The sequence below is a fragment of the Hyla sarda genome, chromosome 7, assembly GCF_029499605.1.
Source record: "Hyla sarda isolate aHylSar1 chromosome 7, aHylSar1.hap1, whole genome shotgun sequence".
Lineage (NCBI taxonomy): Eukaryota > Metazoa > Chordata > Amphibia > Anura > Hylidae > Hyla > Hyla sarda.
Window position 1 is genome coordinate 180015250 of NC_079195.1, and position 20435 is coordinate 180035684.

Sequence of the window (20435 nt, forward strand, 5' to 3'; positions counted from 1 at the left end):
ACGGACCCTTATGATGTGTAGGGTAAAATGTGGACTTGGGCTTTAAATCTGTGTGAATGGGAGGTGGGATCAAACAGATGACAGTGTTGTTTTCTGAAGGAGGGACTGGTGTTTGTTGAGTGATCATGGCAAAATGTCTGGTTAGTGTTAATTTTCTTCTATATTTATTCAGATCCACAAAAAGTTTGAATTCATCTATTTTTCCGTTAGGGCAGAAGGAGAGTCCTTTACTTAGGACTTCTCGTTCTGCCTCTTTTAGGTTATGACTAGACAGATTGAATATTTCTAGTACCTTTTCTTGTTCTTTTTTGTGTTTCTGTTGCTGTTTCTTTCTTTTTCCTCGGCATCCTCGTTTTGTTCTTCTTCTGGTGTTTTTCTTTTCATTCGTGCCGGACTGTAGTAGTTTGTTATTAGTTTGGTTACCGGGTCGGCTCGTGCTTGATGCGTCGGAGTGGGGGTCATTTGAGTGGGAAGTTCCAAAAAATGAGGTGATGACATATTCTCTAATATGTGAATTACCAGCTTATCGAGTGTGCTGCCACACATCTCGAGCAACCCGGACAGCTGCACCGCAAACAACATCCAAAGGGATCATATCTACCAGACGTGTACAAGGTTGTTGTGTGCCAACACAACCTTGCAAGGTGAGATCATCATTCATATCCACCTATTTCTTCCACCTTGTACAAACATACTGCCCAATAGGAAGCTCTGTTTTTGTATTTTTGTATACAGCCCCACCATTTCCTGATCGGACCACAGATCCAGTGGATTCCGAATGTACCAATAGACCTCCTACCCACCAGCGTCACGGTCTGCAATCCGAGACGCAAACCTTTGGGAGCAGGTCCCCTAAACATTGAGCATCCATACGTGGCAGTTAATTTCCTACCTACTATTCAAGAAGCATATGAACTTCCACTATTCCCTTTATTTATTGTGCGCACCAAAGATTTATACCTACTATTCTACCAGCATATGAACTTTTACATTTGTTTTCAACTTTTTTTTTATTATTGATATTATTATTTGTGTAACACTGTGACAAATGTACTCAAATTGCATGCAATCTCTGTGACTAGTTGCAAACCTCTCACGTCCACACACATAATGCATCTGCTGGGGAGCCAAGCGCACCCTTTGGATAGATGTATTAAGGTCGACCAAAATTACACACTAAAAACAAAAGCAAAAACCTAAATGCAAACAAAATAAACCACACTCACCCACAACAAGTACATAATACAAACGTTCAGACAAATCCACAGAAATCATCTATTCCCTAAAAAAACCACAGTGCCCACATCCATCACCGAAATATGGATTACTGCGCTAACAGGTTAAATGAAAGAGATAGGCTAGTGGAGCTATCCATCCCAACGGCCATCTCAGGAAAAAAATCAGATGAGCACTAAACCACAAATGATACTACGGTGACAAACACAAAACTGGACCTACCATCCGCATTTTTGGACTTGGAAAAATTACTGAAGAATGAGGTTCAACATCACCTTGACCTCAAATATATGAGAATCTACCTACAAAACAACATAGTCCCCAGAGGGCTGCGCCTAAGACAGGAAGCAGCATTTAAAAATGACGACCTCTTTGTAGAAAAATGGGAAACCCTCATACACAGCTTTTCAATGGAAATGATGAGTACACTATGTGAAAAAAGAGAAGAACTGTGTAACGATCTAGATATCAAAATAAAAGAAAGCATCTCACAACTTAAACCATACAAAAATGGACGTGATTTCATCAGAATGGATAGATTACTCACAATACGAATCCTGAACATTGAAAAAGAAACCTTGGAGAGGAAGACAAACAAATTTGAAAGAGACCAAAATGATTATGAATCAAAAAACATTAAATTTTGGAAAAAGAAAAATGATGTACACAAGGAGACTAATGATGCACATCAGAAAGAATCAGAAGAAGATAGAACCCCGAAACCAACCTCGCCGTCGAGAACGAATAACGGAAGGGCTTTTTTCTACACACGATTCCATTGGAAAAAAGGCCCCAACACACAAAACAACAAGAAAAAAACAACTCCAGGAGAAAGGACACAACCTTTTGAAAGAAAGGATGTGGATACCACAAAAAGAGGTACCCCGAAACCAAAGAGCAACATCCATACCTTGCGGGAATTCCCACTTCTATCCAAAAAACTCACAAAAAGAATACCTCCTCCCTTATCCTCACATATATCCGAAGATGGATATAATGAAACTCAAGGGAAGGAATCAAAGAAACCAAAAGAATCAAACAACATAGAAACATTATGTGAGAATAACCATACAACCAACCTAACCAAAACTGGAAGATGTAAGCATCCCACAGAGGAGCTGGACCATCCCACACCACTAGGTGACAAGGATTTGGAAACCCTGTTACAACAAGCTAGAGAATGCACCTCTCTAGCACTCCCTCCTACATCTTTCTTACATTTATCACCGGAGCCAAGTGAACCCCCACACGAGAACATGGCATTCCAACCCACCACCCCATCGGACACCCCCTTCAATCTATCATGCATTACCGTGTACGATACTCCGAGAGGAGAATTCTACGGAGGCTCACAACAGAACTTCAACCCACAAGAAGATAACATATTAGAGAATATGTCATCACCTAATTTTTTGGAACTTCCCACTCAAATGACCCCCACTCCGACGCACCAAGCACGAGCCGACCCGGTAACCAAACTAATAACGAACTACTACAGTCCGGCACGAATGAAAAGAAAAACACCAGAAGAAGAACAAAACGAGGATGCGGAGGAAAGAGAAAGAAACAGCAACAGAAACACGAAAAAGAACAAGAAAAAGTACTAGAAATATTCAATCTGTCTAGTCATAACCTAAAAGAGGCAGAACGAGAAGTCCTAAGCAAAGGACTCTCCTTCTGCCCTAACGGAAAAATAGATGAATTCAAACTTTTTGTGGATCTGAATAAATATAGAAGAAAATTAACACTAACCAGACATTTTGCCATGATCACTCAACAAACACCAGTCCCTCCTTCAGAAAACAACACTGCCATCTGTTTGATCCCACCTCCCATTCACACAGATCTAAAGCCCAAGTCCACGTTTTACCCTACACATCATAAAGGTCCGTTTCTGGAAACATTTTTCACATTGGTCTCTGACGAATTTCGGAATATAAACAATAACAAAAAGGAGACATATAAAAGAAAAGGAAACATAACACAAGATCAAGCAGCAGCCATAAAATCAATGGCAGAAAACAGGAGAATAGTCATACGCAGTGCTGACAAGGGAGGTGGAGTAGTCATTCAAGATCGAACAACATATATAGCAGAAGCACTCAGAATCATTTCTGACTCAGACTATTATGTTGCCCTCCCTGAAGACCCCATCAAACAATACCAAGAAAGATGTCACCACATGATAGAAGAAGCATTCCAAAGTGGGGTTCTCAACAAAAAAGAAAAAGAACATCTCAAAATCAAAAACCCCAAAACCCCCACGTTCTACCATCTGCCAAAGGTCCATAAGGATCAAAAGAATCCTCCCGGCCGACCCATAATTTCTGGGATTGGCTCAGTAACAAGTAACCTTTCACAATATGTAGATCTCCTTTTACAAAAATACATTGTCAATCTCACATCTAAAAGACACCCCTAATCTTATTCAGATCCTTGGTGAACAAGAATGGAATCAAATTACAAATGGGCAACTCTGGATGTGGTAGCTTTGTACTCAAACATCCCTCATCAAAAACGTAATCAAATCCATCCTAGAAAAAGACCAAACAATGCCACAGGAACAAAGGAATTTCATTACAGACAGCATAAAATTCATTTTAGAACACAACCACTTCCAGTTTGAAGGCAACATATATAGACAAACCACAGGCACGGCAATGGGCACACGTTTTGCCCCATCCTTTGCAAATCTCTACATGGGAGCCTATGAAGAACAACTCATTTACAGCACACACCAGTGGAGAAATAACATCATCCTGTATAAAAGATACATTGACGATCTTCTCTTCATCTGGGAAGGTTCGATAGAATCATTCCAAAACTTCACGGCATACCTCAACACCAATACATGGCACCTAAATCTAACGGGCAAATGCAAAGCAAAGGCAAAAGATATTAACATGAAACTTGGCATACATGTTACTTATATGTCAACAACAAAGATATGATAGATGATTTAACCCTTAATCAACCCCATTTGCCAGGGTCAGGGTTTTTGTTTAAAGTCCCATACAAGTCCATGGAAAATATATGTTACTGCATAACTTTCCAAATGGCTGGAGATATTTTGATAATACTTGGTCAAATGTCTTTTATAGGATAACTTAAACTATGGGATAGTTAATTTAACCCTTAACTACCCCCATTTGTGAGGGTCGGGGTTTTTGTTTAAAATCCCATGCAAATCATTGGGAAATGTATGTTCCCACATAACTTCCAATGCAGCTGGAGATATTTCAATAATACCTGATACACATATTACTTATATGTCAAATAAAAAGATATGATAGTTAAATTAACCTTACACCATACTCCATACACCCTTATATAAAAGATGGGTTTTTGTTTCAAGTCCCATGCAAGTATATGGGACTTCCAGTACCTTACTCCACAAGCTCCGTTCTGCATCTCCTGGTGAATGTGTCAATCCGGCTTGCAAGCCACACCCCATCTTACATAGACAAGCCCACATTTTAAGCCCCACTCCTTATATTATCTACCCTTTTTGTGCATCGGTCTGGCTTGCAAATCACGCCCAGTCCCACAAAGCCATGTCCCCTTCTATTTTCAGCATACAATATCTTCATCACAAATCAGTCCCATCTGAGGACAGGATATGAGGATGGGACATAAGGTCGGGATATGAGGACAGGATATGAGGATGGGATATGAGGACGGTATATAAGGTTGGGATATAAAGATGGGATGTGAGGATAGGATATGAGGATGGGATATAAGGTCGGGATATGAGGATGGGATATGAGGTCAAGATAGGAGGTGGGAATATGAGGACAGGATATAAGGATGGCATATGAGGTTGAGATATGAGAACAGAATATGAGAATGGAATATGAGGACGGGATTGGAGGTCGAGATATGAGGACAGGTTTTGAGGATGGGATATGAGGATAGCATATGAGGTCGGGATATGAGGACAGGATATGAAGTCGGGATATGAGGAAGGGATATGAGGTTGGGACATAAGGACGGGATATGGGGTCAGCATATGAGGAAGGGATATGAGAATAGCATATGAGGTTCGGATAAGAGGATGGGATATAAGGTCGGGATATGGGGTAGGGATATGAGGACAAGATGTGAGGACGGGATGTGAGGTCGGGATATGAGGACAGGATAAGAGGATGGGATATAAGGTCGGGATATGAGGTAGGGATATGAGGACAAGATGTGAGGACAGGATGTGAGGTCGGGATATGAGGACAGGATATTAGGTCATGATAAGAGGACGGATATGAGGACGGGATATGAGGTTGGGATATGAGGAAGGGATATGAGGATGTGATAGGAGGTCGAGATAGGAGGTCGGGATAGGAGGTCGAGATATGAGGATGGATATGAGGTCGGGATATGAGGACAGAATATGAGGTCAAGATATGAGGACAGGATAGGAGGTCAGGATATGAGGACGGGATATGAGGTCGGAATAGGAGGACAGGCTATGAGGACAGGATATGAGGACAGAATATGAGGACAGGATATGAGGTTGAAATAGGAGGACGGGATAGGAGGTCGGGATATGAGGATGGGATATGAGGTTGAGATAGGAGGAGGGGATAGGAGATCAGGATATGAGGACAGGATATGAGGTCAGGATAGAAGGTCGGGATAGGAGGTAAGGATAGGAGGTGGAGATATGAGGTCGGGATATGAGGACAGGATATAAGGACATGATATGAGGTTGAAATAGGAGGATGGGATATGAGGTTGAGATATGAGAACTGGATAGGAGGATGGGATATGAGGTTATGATATGAGGACGGGATATGAGGATAGCATATGAGATCGGGATATGGGGACGTGATATGAGGATAGCATATGAGGATGGGATATGAGGATGGGATATGAGGATGGGATATAAGGACGGGATATGAGGTTGGGATATGAGGACGGGATATGAGGACGGAATATGTGGTCGAGATATGGGGACGGGATATGGGGTTGGGCTATGAGGACAGGGCATGAACAGGATAGGAGGTGGAGATAGGAGGACGGGATAGGAGGTAGTGATATATGCACAGGAAAGGAGGATGGGATATGAGGTCGAGAAAGGAGGTCGGGATAGGAGGTCAGCATAGGTCGGGATAGGAGGTCAGGATAGGAGGTTAAGATATGAGGTAGAGATATGAGGACGATATGAGGAAGGGATGTAAGGACGGGATAAAAGGACGGCATATAAGGTCGGTATATGAGGACGGGATGTTAGGTTGAGACATGAGGACGGGATATGAGGTCAGGATATGAGAACAGCAAATGAGGATGGGATATGAGGATAGCATATGAGGTCAGGAAATGAGGACAGGATATGAGGTCGGGTTATGAGGATGGGATATGAGGTCAGGATATGAGGTCGGAATATGAATACAGCATATGAGGTTGGAATATGAGGATGAGATTTAAGGTCGGGATATGAGGACGGGATATAAGGTCAGGATATAAGGTCGGGATATGAGTAAAGCATATGAGGATGGGATATGAGGATAGCATATGAGGACGGGAAATGACGACAGGATATGAGGTCAGAATATGAGGACAGATATGTGGACGGGATATAACTACGGCATATATGGTCGGGATGTGAGGTTGAGATATGAGGAAGGGATATGAGGTCGGGATATAAGGATGGGATAGGAGGATAGCATAGGGGGACAGGATATGAGGATGGGATAGGAGTTCGGGATATGAGGATGGCATATAAGGATAGAATATGAGGATAGCATATGAGGACAAGATATGAGGTCGGGATATAAGGACAGAATAAGAGGATGGGATATGAGGTGGAGATAGGAGGACGGGATAGGAGGATGGTATATGAGGTCAGGATACGGGAATGGGATATGAGGTCAAGATAGGTCAAAACATTTCAGTTTTTGAGTTCAAAATACAGGCCTACCTCCTCCCCTTCAGCCTGCCTGTCCATCTCCGAAAATCCCCTTTTTAATAAATATAAGCTCCTCCTTTGAGAAAAGCATTGAAAAAAGAGCAAACAGTAAAGTTGCCAGATGCTACCATCCTTTCATCCATTTGTCCTTCTACACCTATTTTGCCAAACCATCATGCACTGATTCTGTTTTCATGTTTCCAAGTTATCAGACTACCTGGCCCAAAAAATATGGATTATAAAAGAGTAGCAGCATACGGAAAAATTACACATTTTTAACCCAAAACCCCATTAGAGTTTTTAAGTTCAAAATTCTTGCCTATCTCCTCCCCTTCAGCCTGGCTGTCCATCTCCAAAAATACACTTTTTAACAATAATACGCTCCTCTATTGCTTTGAAAAAATGCAAACAGTAAGGTTGTCATATGCTGCTATCCTTTCATCCATTTGTCCTTCCACACCTATTTTCCCAATCCATCTTACACACTTACTGTTCTAATGTCGCCAAGTTATCGGACTAACTGGCCCAAAAATTATGGATTATAAAAGGGTAGCAGTGAAGGGAAAATTACATATTTTCAACCCATAAACCCATTTGAGTTTTTAAATTCAAAATACATGCCTACCTCCTACCCTTCAGCCTGCCTGTCCATCTCCAAAAATACCTTTTTGTTAACATTTATAAGCTGCTCTTTTTCTTTGGAAAAATAAACAAGCAAACAGTAAATTTTCCATATGCAGCTATTCTTTCATCCATTTGTCCTTCTACACCTATTTTCCCAAACCATGCACTCATACTGTTCTCATATCGCCAAGTTATTGGAGTACCTAGCCCAAAAATGATGGCTTATAAAAGGGTAGCAGCATAAAGGAAAATTGCACATTTTGAACCCAAAAACCCATTCAAAATACAGGCCTACGTCCTCCCCTTCAGCCTGCCTGTCCATCTCCAAATATACCCTTTTTAATAATTTTACGCTCCTCCTTTGCATTGAAAAAAAGCAAACAGTAAAGTTGCCATATGCAGCCATCCTTTCATCCATTTGTTCTTCTGCACCTATTTTCCAAAACCATGCACTCATACTGTTATCATGTCGCCAAGTTATTAGACTACCTGGCCCAAAAATTATGGATTATAAAAGGGTAGCAGCATAAGGGAAAATTACCGTATTTATCGGGGTGTACCACTTACCGGCCTATAACACGCACCCTCATTTTACCAAGGATATTTGGGTAAAAAAAGTTTTTTACCCAAATATCCTTCATAAAATGAGGGTGCGTGTGTGTGCATGTGTATACCCCGATACACTGCTTCTCACCCCACAGAGCCCCCAGGAAAGGCAGGGGAGGAGAGGCCGTCGCTGCCTGCTTCTCTCCCCCTGCCTTTCCTGGGGTCTAGAGCCCTGCTACCGCCGCTTCTCTCCCCCTGCTATCATCGTCGCTCCCCCTTCTCTCCCCCTGGCTATCAGTGCCGCTGTCCCATTGCCAGCGCCGATAGCCAGGGGGAGAGAAGTGGCGCCGGCAATGGGGCAGCGGCACCGATAGCCAGGGGGAGATCAGGGGCAGCGGCACCCATTGCCGGCTCCGCTGCCCCCTTGCCTCCCCCATCCCTAGTTGTATAATTACCTGTTGCCGGGGTCGGGTCCGCACTGCTTCAGGCCTCCGGTGTGCGTCCCCTGCATCATTGCTATGCGTTGCAAGACGCAATGACGAGTGACGTCACTCGTAATTGCGCCGTGCCATGCAGCGCATAGCAACAACGCAGGGGATGCACACCGGAGGCCTGAAGCAGCGCTGACCCGACCCCAGCAACAGATAATTATACATCCGGGGATGGGGGAGGCAACGGGGCAGCGGCGCCGGCAATGGGTGCAGCCCCTTCTTTCCCCCTGTCTGTCGACATCGCTGCACCATTGCCGGCGCCGTTTCTCTCCCCCTGGCTATCGGCGCCGGCAATGGGGCAGCGGCACGGATAGCCAGGGGGAGAGAAGGGGCAGCAGCGCCGATAGCAGGGGTAACCATCATACACTCATACTGTTTTCACTTTGCCAAGTTATCGGACAACCTGGCCCCAAAATTATGGATTATAAAAGGATAGCAGCATAAGGGAAAATACACATTTTGAACCCAAAAACCCATTTGAGTTTTTAAGTTCAAAATACAGGCCTACCTCCTCCCCATCAGCCTGCCTGCCCATCTCCAAAAATACCCTTTTTTTAATAATTATGCACTCTTCATTTGCTTTGGAAAAACAAACAGTTAAGTTGCCATATGCTGCTATCCTTTCATCGATTTGTGCTTCTACACCTACGTTCCCAAACCATCATACACTCATACTGTTTTCACTTTGCCAAGTTATCGGACAACCTGGCCCCAAAATTATGGATTATAAAAGGATAGTAGCATTAGTGAAAAATACACATTTTGAACCCAAAAACCCATTTGAGTTTTTAAGTTCAGAATACAGGCCTACCTCCTCCCCTTCAGCATGCCTGTCCATCTCCAAAAATACCTTTTTTAATAATTATACACTCCTCCTTTGCATTGAAAAAAAGCAAACAGTAAAGTTGCCAGATGCGGCCATCCTTTCATCCATTTGTCCTTCTGCATCTATTTTCCCAAACCGTGCACTCATACTGTTATTATGTCGCCAAGTAATTAGACTACCTGGCCCAAAAATTATGGATTATAAAAGGGTAGCAGCATAAGGGAAAATTACCGTATTTATCGGGGTGTACCACGCACCGGCCTATAACACGCACCCTCATTTTACCAAGGATATTTGGGTAAAAAAAGTTTTTTACCCAAATATCCTTCATAAAATGAGGGTGCGTGTGTGTGCATGTGTATACCCCGATACACTGCTTCTCACCCCACAGAGCCCCCAGGAAAGGCAGGGGGAGAGAGGCCGTCGCTTCCTGCTTCTCTCCCCCTGCCTTTCCTGGGGTGTAGAGCCCTGCTACCGCCGCTTCTCTCCCCCTGCTATCGGCGCCGCTGCCCCTTCTCTCCCACTGGCTATCGGTGCCGCTGTCCCATTGCCAGTGCCGATAGCCAGGGGTAGAGAAGCGGCGCCGGCAATGGGGCAGCGGCACCGATAGCCAGTGGGAGATAAGGGGCAGCGGCACACATTGCCGGCGCCGCTGCCCCGTTGCCTCCCCCATCTTTAGTTGTATAATTACCTGTTGCCGGGGTCGGGTCCGCTCTGCTTCAGGCCTCCGGTGTGCGTCCCCTGCATCATTGCTATGCGTTGCGAGACCCATTGATGAGTGACGTCACTCGTCATTGGGCCTCGCTATGCAGCGCATAGCAACGACGCAGGGGATGCACACCGGAGGCCTGAAGCAGCTCTGACCCAACCCCAGCAACAGGTAATTATACAATCGGGGATGGGGGAGGCAACGGGGCAACGGCGCCGGCAATGGGTGCCGCTGCCCCTTCTTTCTTTCTACCTCCTCCCCTACAGCCTGCCTGTCCATCTCCAAAAATACCCTTTTTAATAATTATACGCTCCTCCTTTGCATTGAAAAAAAGCAAACAGTAAAGTTGCCAGATGCGGCCATCCTTTCATCCATTTGTCCTTCTGCATCTATTTTCCCAAACCATGCACTCATACTGTTTTTATATGTCGCCAAGTAATTAGACTACCAGGTCCAAAAATTATGGATTATAAAAGGATGGCAGCATTAGTGAAAAATACACATTTTGAACCCAAAAACCCATTTGAGTTTTTAAGTTCAAAATACAGGCCTACCTCCTCCCCTTCAGCCTGCCTGTCCATCTCCAAAAATACCTTTTTTAATAATTATACACTCTTTGTTTGCTTTGGAAAACAAACAGTTAAGTTGCCATATGCTGCTATCCTTTCATCGATTTGTGCTTCTACACCTATGTTCCCAAACCATCATACACTCATACTGTTTTCACTTTGCCAAGTTATCGGATAACCTGGCCCCAAAATTATGGATTATAAAAGGATAGCAGCATAAGGGAAAAATACACATTTTGAACCCAAAAACCCATTTGAGTTTTTAAGTTCAAAATACAGGCCTACCTCCTCCCCATCAGCCTGCCTGTCCATCTCCAAAAAAAACCTTTTTTAATAATTATGCTCTCTTCATTTGCTTAGGAAAAACAAACAGTTAAGTTGCCATATACTGATATCCTTTCAGGAACTGGTCACAGCAGGAACAATTAACAGCTTTAAAATGGGATTAGATACATTCCTGGAACAAAATAACATTAATGCTTATGAAGAAATATAAAATATCATCCCTTCCCCAATATCGCGCCACACCCCTACCCCTTAATTCCCTGGTTGAACTTGATGGACATATGTCTTTTTTCAACCGCACTATGTAACTATGTAACCATGTAACTATGATTTGTATTTCTACACCTATGTTCCCAAACCATCATACACTCATACTGTTTTCACTTTGCCAAGTTATCTGACAACCTGGCCCAAAAATTATGGATTATAAAAGGATAGCAGCATAAGGGAAAAATACACATTTTGAACCCAAAAACCCATTTGAGTTTTTAAGTTCAAAATACAGGCCTACCTCCTCCCCTACAGCCTGCCTGTCCATCTCCAAAAATACCCTTTTTAATAATTATACGCTCCTCCTTTGCATTGAAAAAAAGCAAACAGTAAAGTTGCCAGATGCGGCCATCCTTTCATCCATTTGTCCTTCTGCATCTATTTTCTCAAACCATGCACTCATACTGTTATTATGTCGCCAAGTAATTAGACTACCTGGCCCCAAAACTATGGATTATAAAAGGATAGCAGCATAAGGGAAAAAATACACATTTTGAACACAAAAACCCATTTGAGTTTTTAAGTTCAAAATACAGGCCTACCTCCTGCCCATCAGCCTGCCTGTCCATCTCCAAAAATACCCTTTTTTAATAATTATGCACTCTTCATTTGCTTTGGAAAAACAAACAGTTAAGTTGCCATATGCTGCTATCCTTTCATCAATTTGTGTTTCTACACCTATGTTCCCAAACCATCATACACTCATACTGTTTTCACTTTGCCAAGTTATCGGACAACCTGGCCCCAAAATTATGGATTATAAAAGGATAGCAGCATAAGGGAAAAATACACATTTTGAACCCAAAAACCCATTTGAGTTTTTAAGTTCAAAATACAGGCCTATCTCCTACCCATCAGCCTGCCTGTCCATCTCCAAAAATACCCTTTTTTAATAATTATGCACTCTTCATTTGCATTGGAAAAACAAACAGTTAAGTTGCCATATGCTGCTATCCTTTCATCGATTTGTGCTTCTACACCTATGTTCCCAAACCATCATACACTCATACTGTTTTCACTTTGCCAAGTTATCGGCAACCTGGCCCCAAAATTATGGATTATAAAAGGATAGCAGCATTAGTGAAAAATACACATTTTGAACCCAAAAACCCATTTGAGTTTTTAAGTTCAAAATACAGGCCTACCTCCTCCCCTACAGCCTGCCTGTCCATCTCCAAAAATACCCTTAATAATTATACGCTCCTCCTTTGCATTGAAAAAAACAAACAGTAAAGTTCCCAGATGCGGCCATCCTTTCATCCATTTGTCCTTCTGCATCTATTTTCCCAAACCATGCACTCATACTGTTATTACGTCGCCAAGTATTTAGACTACCTGGCCCAAAAATTATGGATTATAAAAGGGTAGCAGCATAAGGGAACATTACCGTATTTATCGGGGTGTACAACGCACCGGCCTATAACACGCACCCTCATTTTATCAATGATATTTGGGTAAAAATTTTTTTTTACCCAAATATCATTCATAAAATGAGGGTGCGTGTGTGTGCATGTGTATACTACGATACAATGCCTCTCACCCCACAGAGCCCCCAGGAAAGGCAGGGGGAGAGAGGCCGTCGCTGCCTGCTTCTCTCCCCCTGCCTTTCCTGGGGTCTAGAGCCCGGTTACCGCCGCTTCTCTTCCCCTGCTATCGGCGCCGCTGCCCCTTCTCTCCCCCTGGCTATCGGTGCCGCTGTTCCATTGCCGGCGCCGATAGCCAGGGGGAGAGAAGCGGCGCCAGCAATGGGGCAGCGGCACCGATAGCCAGGGGGAGATAAGGGGCAGCGGCACCCATTGCCGGCACCGCTGCCCCGTTGCATCCCCCATCCCTAGTTGTATAATTACCTGTTGCCGGGGTCGGGTCCGCTCTGCTTCAGGCCTCCGGTGTGCGTCCCCTGCATCATTGCTATGTGTTGCGAGACGCAATGACGAGTGACGTCACTCGTCATTGAGCCGCGCCATGCAGCGCATAGCAACGACGCAGGGGATGCACACCGGAGGCCTGAAGCAGCACTGACCCGACCCCAGCAACAGGTAATTATACAACCGGGAATGGGGGAGGCAACGGGGCAACGGGGCAGCGGCGCCGGCAATGGGTGCCGCTGCCCCTTCTTTCCCCCTGTCTGTCGATGCTGCTGGCCCATTGCCGGCGCCGTTTCTCTCCCCCTGGCTATCGACGCCGGCAATGGGGCAGCGGCACTGATAGCCAGGGGGAGAGAAAGGGGCAGCAGCGCCGATAGCAGGGGTAACCATCATACACTCATACTGTTTTCACTTTGACAAGTTATCGGACAACCTGGCCCCAAAATTATGGATTATAAAAGGATAGCAGCATAAGGGAACAATACACATTTTGAACCCAAAAACCCATTTGAGTTTTTAAGTTCAAAATACAGGCCTACCTCCTCCCCATCAGCCTGCCTGTCCATGTCCAAAAATACCCTTTTTTAATAATTATGCACTCTTCATTTGCTTTGGAAAAACAAACAGTTAAGTTGCCATATGCTGCTATCCTTTCATCGATTTGTGCTTCTACACCTATGTTCCCAAAGCATCATACACTCATACTGTTTTCACTTTGCCAAGTTATCGGACAACCTGGCCCCAAAATTATTTATTATAAAAGGATAGCAACATAAGGTAAAAATACACATTTTGAACCCAAAAACCCATTTGAGTTTTTAAGTTCAAAATACAGGCCTACCTCCTCCCCTACAGCCTGCCTGTCCATCTCCAAAAATACCCTTTTTAATAATTATACGCTCCTCCTTTGCATTGAAAAAAAGCAAACACTAAAGTTGCCAGATGCGGCCATCCTTTCATCCATTTGTCCTTCTGCATCTATTTTCCCAAACCATGCACTCATACTGTTATTATGTCGCCAAGTAATTAGACTACCTGGCCCAAAAATCATGGATTATAAAAGGATAGCAGCATTAGTGAAAAATACACATTTTGAACCCAAAAACCCATTTGAGTTTTTAAGTTCAAAATACAGGCCTACCTCCTCCCCTACAGCCTGCCTGTCCATCTCCAAAAATACCCTTTTTAATAATTATAAGCTCCTCCACTGCATTGAAAAAAATCAAACAGTAAACTTGCCATATGCGGCCATCCTTTCATCGAATTGTGCTTCAACAAATATGTTCCTAAACCATCATACACTCATACTGTTCTCACTTTAACAAGTTATCGGAGTACCTAGCCCCAAAATTATGGATTTTAAAAGGATAGCAGCATAAGGGAAAAATACACATTTTGAACCCAAAGACCCATTCAAAATACAGGCCTACGTCCTTCCCTTCAGCCTGCCTGTCCATCTCCAAATATACCCTTTTAATAATTTTACGCTCCTCCTTTGCATTGAAAAAAAGCAAACAGTAAAGTTGCCATATGCATCCATCCTTTCATCCATTTGTCCTTCTGCACCTATTTTCCGAAACCATGCACTCATACTGTTATCATGTCGCCAAGTTATTAGACTACCTGGCCCAAAAATTATGGATTATAAAAGGGTAGCAGCATAAGGGAAAATTACTGTATTTATCGGGGTGTACCACGCACTGGCCTATAACACGCACCCTCATTTTACCAAGGATATTTGGGTAAAAAAAGTTTTTTACCCAAATATCCTTCATAAAATGAGGGTGCGTGTGTGTGCATGTGTATACCCTGATACACTGCTTCTCACCCCACAGAGCCCCCAGGAAAGGCAGGGGGAGAGAGGCAGTTGCTGCCTGATTCTCTCCCCCTGCCTTTCCTGGGGTCTAGAGCCCTGCTACTGCCGCTTCTCTCCCCCTGCTATCAGCGCCGCTGCCCCTTCTCTCCCCCTGGCTATCAGTGCCGCCGTCCCATTGCCAGCGCCGATAGCCAGGGGGAGAGAAGCGGCGCCGGCAATGGGGCAGCGGCAAGACGCAGGGGATGCACACCGGAGGCCTGAAGCAGCGCTGACCGACCCCAGCAACAGGTAATTATACAACCGGGGATGGGGGAGGCAACGGGGCAGCGGCGCCGGCAATGGGTGCCGCTGTCCCTTCTTTCCCCCTGTCTGTCGGCGCCGCTGCCCTATTGCCGGCGCCGTTTCTCTCCCCCTGGCTATCGGGGCCGGCAATGGGGCAGCGGCACTGATAGCAAGGGGGAGAGAAGGGGCAGCAGCGCCGATAGCAGGGGTAGAGAAGCCGTCAGAGACGGCAGGTCTCTGCACCTGCAAAAGCCGCTGCAGTTCATTGATTTAAAGCGCCCGCTTTAAATCACTGAACTGCAGCGGCTTATCAGCGTATAACACGCAGATAGACTTTACGCTAAAAAAATTTGCCTAAAAAATGCGTGTTATACGCCGATAAATACGGTACACATTTTGAACCAAAAAACCCATTTGAGTTATTACGTTCAAAATACAGGCCTACCTCCTCCCCTTCAGCCTGCCTGTCCATCTCCAAAAATACCTTTTTTAACAATTATACGCTCTTCTTTTTCTTTGGAAAAACTAACAAACAGTTAATTTGCCATATGCTGCTATCCTTTCATCGATGCAGCCCATAGCAACGACGCAGGGGATGCACACCGGAGGCCTGAAGCAGCGCTGACCCGACACCGGCAACAGGTAATTATACAACATTATACAATGGCTGCCGCTGCCCCTTCTCTCCCCCTGTCTGTTGGCGCCAATGCCCCATTGCTGGCGCCGCTTCTCTCCCCCTGGCTATCGGTGTCGGCAATGGGGCAGCAGCACCAATAGCCAGGGGGAGAGAAGGAGCAGCGGCACCGATAGCCAGGGGGAGAGAAGGGGCAGCGGTGCCGATAGCAGGGGGAGAGAAGCAGTCAGCGACAGCAGGTCTCTGCACCTGCAAAAGCCGCTGCAGTTCATTGATTTAAAGCGCCCACTTTAAATCACTGAACTGCATCGGCTTATCGGCGTATAACACGCAGATAGACTTTAGGCTAAAAAATTTTGACTAAAAAATGCGTTGTATACGCCGATAAATACGGTACACATTTTGAACCCAAAAACCCATTTGAGTTATTACGTTCAAAATACAGGCCTACCTCCTCCCCTTCAGCCTGACTGTCCATCTCCAAAAATACCTTTTTTTAATAAATATACACTCTTCGTTTGTTTTGGAAAAACAAACAGTTGAGTTGCCATATGCTGCTATCCTTTCATCGATTTGTGCTTCTACACCTATGGTCCCAAACCATCATACACTCATACTGTTTTCACTTTGCCAAGTTATCGGATGACCTGGCCCCAAAATTATGGATTATAAAAGGATAGCAGTATAAGGGAAAAATACGCATTTTGAACCCAAAAACCCATTTGAGTTTTTAAGTTCAAAATACAGGCCTACCTCCTCCCCTACAGCCTGCCTGTCCATCTCCAAAAATACCCTTTTTAAGAATTATACGCTCCTCCTTTGCATTGAAAAAAAGCAAACAGTAAAGTTGCCAGATGCGGCCATCCTTTCATCCATTTGTTCTTTTGCATCTATTTTCCCAAATCATGCACTCATACTGTTATTATGTCGCCAAGTAATTAGACTACCAGGCCCAAAAATTATGGATTATAAAAGGATAGCAGCATTAGTGAAAACTACCCATTTTGAACCCAAAAACCCATTTGAGTTTTTAAGTTCAAAATACAGGCCTACCTCCTCCCCTACAGCCTGCCTGTCCATCTCCAAAAATACAATTTTTAATAATTATACGCTCCTCCTTTGCATTGAAAAAAAGCAAACAGTAAAGTTGCCAGATGAGGCCATCCTTTCATACATTTGTCCTTCTGCATCTATTTTCCCAAACCATGCACTCATACTGTTATTATGACGCCAAGTAATTAGACTACCTGGAACAAAAATTTGGGATTATAAAAGGATAGCAGCATTAGTGAAAAATACACATTTTGAACCCAAAAACCCATTTGAGTTTTTAAGTTCAAAATACAGGCCTACCTCCTCCCCTACAGCCTGCCTGTCCATCTCCAAAAATACCATTTTTAATAATTATACGCTCCTCCTTTGCATTGAAAAAAAGCAAACAGTAAAGTTGCCAGATGCGGCCATCCTTTCATACATTTGTCCTTCTGCATCTATTTTCCCAAACCATGCACTCATACTGTTATTATGTCGCCAAGTAATTAGACTACCTGGCCCAAAAATTATGGATTATAAAAGGATAGCAGCATTAGTGAAAAAAACACATTTTGAACCCAAAAACCCATTTGAGTTTTTAAGTTCAAAATACAGGCCTACCTCCTCCCCTACAGCCTGCCTGTCCATCTCCAAAAATACGATTTTTAATAATTATACGCTTCTCCTTTGCATTGAAAAAAAGCAAACAGTAAAAATGCCAGATGCGGCCATCCTTTCATCCATTTGTCCTTCTGCATCTATTTTCCCAAACCATGCACTCATACTGTTATTATGTCGCCAAGTAATTAGACTACCTGGCCCAAAAATTATGGATTATAAAAGGATAGCAGCATAAGGGAAAAATACACATTTTGAAGCCAAAAACCCATTTGAGTTTTTAAGTTCAAAATACAGGCCTACCTCCTCCCCATCAGCCTGCCTGTCCATCTCCAAAAATACCCTTTTTTAATAATTATGCACTCTTCATTTGCTTTGGAAAAACAAACAGTTAAGTTGCCATATGCTGCTATCCTTTCATCGATTTGTGCTTCTACACCTATGTTCCCAAACAATCATACACTCATACTGTTTTCACTTTGCCAAGTTATCGGACAACCTGGCCCCAAAATTATGGATTATAAAAGGATAGCAGCATAAAGGAAAAATACACATTTTGAACCCAAAAACCCATTTGAGTTTTTAAGTTCAAAATACAGGCCTACCTCCTCCCCTACAGCCTGCCTGTCCATCTCCAAAAATACGATTTTTAATAATTATACGCTTCTCCTTTGCATTGAAAAAAAGCAAACAGTAAAAATGCCAGATGCGGCCATCCTTTCATCCATTTGTCCTTCTGCATCTATTTTCCCAAACCATGCACTCATACTGTTATTATGTCGCCAAGTAATTAGACTACCTGGCCCAAAAATTATGGATTATAAAAGGATAGCAGCATAAGGGAAAAATACACATTTTGAAGCCAAAAACCCATTTGAGTTTTTAAGTTCAAAATACAGGCCTACCTCCTCCCCATCAGCCTGCCTGTCCATCTCCAAAAATACCCTTTTTTAATAATTATGCACTCTTCATTTGCTTTGGAAAAACAAACAGTTAAGTTGCCATATGCTGCTATCCTTTCATCGATTTGTGCTTCTACACCTTTGTTCCCAAACAATCATACACTCATACTGTTTTCACTTTGCCAAGTTATCGGACAACCTGGCCCCAAAATTATGGATTATAAAAGGATAGCAGCATAAAGGAAAAATACACATTTTGAACCCAAAAACCCATTTGAGTTTTTAAGTTCAAAATACAGGCCTACCTCCTCCCCTACAGCCTGCCTGTCCATCTCCAAAAATACCCTTTTTAATAATTACGCGCTCCTCCTTTGCATTGAAAAAAAGCAAACAGTAAAGTTGCCAGATGCGGCCATCCTTTCATCCATTTCTCCTTCTGCATCTATTTTCCCAAACCATGCACTCATACTGTTATTATGTCGCCAAGTAATTAGACTACCTGGCCCAAAAATTATGGATTATAAAAGGGTAGCAGCATAAGGGAACATTACCGTATTTATCGGGGTGTACCACGCATCCGCCTATAACACACACCCTCATTTTATCAAGGATATTTGGGTAAAAGAATTTTTTTACCCAAATATCCTTCATAAAATGAGGGTGCGTGTGTGTGCATGTGTATACCCCGATACACTGCTTCTCACCCCACAGAGACCCCAGGAAAGGCAGGGGGAGAGAGGCCGTCGCTGCCTGCTTCTCTCCCCCTGCCTTTCCTGGGGTCTAGAGCCCTGCTACCACCGCTTCTCTCCCCCTGCTATCGGCGCCGCTGCCCCTTCTCTCCCCCTGGCTATCGGTGCCGCTGTCCCATTGCCAGCGCCGATAGCCAGGGGGAGAGAAGCGGTGTCGGCAATGGGGCAGCTGCACCGATAGACAGGGGGAGATAAGGGGCAGCGGCACCCATTGCCGTCGCCGCTGCCCCGTTGCCTCCCCCATCCCTAGTTGTATAATTACCTGTTGCCGGGGTCGGGTCCGCGCTGCTTCAGGCCTCCGGTGTGCGTCCCCTACATCATTGCTATGCGTTGCGAGACGCAATGACGAGTGATGTCACTCGTCATTGCGCCGCGCCATGCAGCGCATAGCAACGACGCAGGGGATGCACCCCGGAGGCCTGAAGCAGCGCTGACCCGACCCCAGCAACAGGTAATTATACAACCGGGGATGGGGGAGGCAACGGGGCAATGGGTGCCGCTACCCCTTCTTTCCCTCTGTCTGTCGACGTCGCTGCCCCATTGCCGGCGCCGTTTCTCTCCCCCTGGCTATCGGCGCCGGCAATGGGGCAGCGGCACTGATAGCCAGGGGGAGAGAAGGGGATGCAGCGCCGATAGCAGGGGTAACCATCATACACTCATACTGTTTTCACTTTGCCAAGTTATCGGACAACCTGGCCCAAAAATTATGGATTATAAAAGGATAGCAGCATAATGGAAAAATACACATTTTGAACCCAAAAACCCATTTGAGTTTTTAAGTTCAAAATACAGGCCTACCTCCTCCCCATCAGCCTGCCTGTCCATCTCCAAAAATACCCTTTTTTAATAATTATGCACTCTTCATTTGCTTTGGAAAAACAAACAGTTAAGTTGCCATATGCTGCTATCCTTTCATCGATTTGTGCTTCTACACCTATGTTCCCAAACCATCATACACTCATACTGTTTTCACTTTGCCAAGTTATCGAACAACCTGGCCCCCAAATTATGGATTATAAAAGGATAGCAGCATAAGGGAAAAATACACATTTTGAACCCAAAAATCCATTTGACTTTTT